Source organism: Octopus bimaculoides, chromosome 14 (genome assembly GCF_001194135.2).
Source record: "Octopus bimaculoides isolate UCB-OBI-ISO-001 chromosome 14, ASM119413v2, whole genome shotgun sequence".
In the NCBI taxonomy this organism is placed as follows: Eukaryota; Metazoa; Mollusca; class Cephalopoda; order Octopoda; family Octopodidae; genus Octopus; species Octopus bimaculoides.
The window spans coordinates 47,393,470-47,394,908 of record NC_068994.1 but is presented as its reverse complement, the minus strand read 5'-3'; the positions used below and the strand labels follow the sequence as shown (position 1 = coordinate 47,394,908).

Below are 1,439 nucleotides of genomic sequence, written 5' to 3'. Positions count from 1 at the left end.
TATATATATATATATATATATATATATATATATATGTCAGATTTTATTAATGCAGATTTGCTTTGAATAAGTAGAATGCCTGTCAACCATAAAAAAGTGTTTATCACATTCCCAAACACAATGGTTTCCAAGCGCTGCACCACAAAAACAATAAAAACTACATATATTTTAAAATGGGAAAAACAAATTGAAATTCTTACATATTGAAGTTTTGATAATTATGACAATTATGATTCATTTATTGAATAATTAATTAATTAAGTACTTAATAATTTTCTTTTATCTAAATCATTTAGTTTTCTATAAATACGCTGGTGCTTAGAATTTGTTCATCATTTCCTTGTGTGATGTAAGAGGGTGACTAAAATTTTTGGCATCAGAAAGGGCATTCAAAAATGTCCAGCTCAACCAATGCCAGCATGGAAAAGTCTGTATGAAAACAAAATAATGAACCGAACATATATATAAATCATGCTATCATGGTACTGACCAGATGTTGTTATCAGATATTGTTATACATCACTAGTCATAATGCGCTTCACATTGTTTTAGCCTTTGATTGATACCACCTCACTGGGTAGGCTAGCAGACAAACATTCCCCCTGATTGGAAAACTATTCCATCGCAGCTGTGTGGACTGAAATGAAGTGTTTTGCTCAAGAACACAATGCACCACTCAGTCTGGGAATCGAACCCACAATCTAGCAATCATGAGTGCAACATTCTAACCACTAGGCCATGTGCCTTCACAAAATATATAAATACCCTACCAGAATTCATTTTTTGACTTCATGTACAATGTGTATTGAAATATTCTTATTTGATTTAAAATGCATCATCACTAAAACTGTTTAGGAACCATTGGTCTAAACAGTTCATCTCATTAGTACAGATACACATAATTATGCAGACACATAGATATTCAATACATTTATCATTCTTTTTTTTTTTTTGTTTTCTTTTCTCAATATGTTGCTATTTTTACACCGAAAAGACTGAGTAATAGGTATAAGAAAAGTGTAGGGTGTAGTTTTCTCACCAAATAGAAGAATGAAATTCATTTGACCATACCTGAAATGAAAGGAATAATAACAATAATAATTATAATAATAATAATAATAATAATGACAACAACAACAACATCAAAGAGAAAGAAGAAGAAAAACTGAACAATTACAATAATTTGAAGTGGGAAATATGAAGGTTGAAGTCAATGAGGAGAATAGACATGATACCAATAGTAACTGGCACATTTGGAAGTATCAGCACACAACTACCAGCGTGGCTCAAAAAGATTGGTACAAATGTAAGGATAGAACACCTACAAACATCAGCGTTGCTTGGAACTGCAATAATTCTTTGCAGGGTTCTTGAAGCATGGCCAGTAAAACAAGTGTCACCTTAGTCTGCTGGCAGTGGACAGCTGACACTTTCCATCA

At 32.1% G+C, this 1,439-nt stretch overlaps 1 protein-coding gene across 5 annotated transcripts in view; it reads right to left on the bottom strand.

Moving 5' to 3' along the window:
* The window catches only part of LOC106876396 (uncharacterized), a 206,092-nt gene that overhangs the window by 121,743 nt on the left and 82,910 nt on the right, over window positions 1–1,439 (bottom strand). For 3 of the 5 annotated variants that reach the window (XM_014924924.2, XM_052972843.1, XM_052972842.1), the window contains one exon: window positions 1,040–1,071. The exons of the other annotated variants lie outside the window; for them this stretch is intronic. The gene's annotated coding sequence lies outside the window, so the exon portion shown is untranslated. The remainder of the gene's footprint in view (window positions 1–1,039; window positions 1,072–1,439) is intronic. 5 annotated transcript variants of the gene reach the window in all.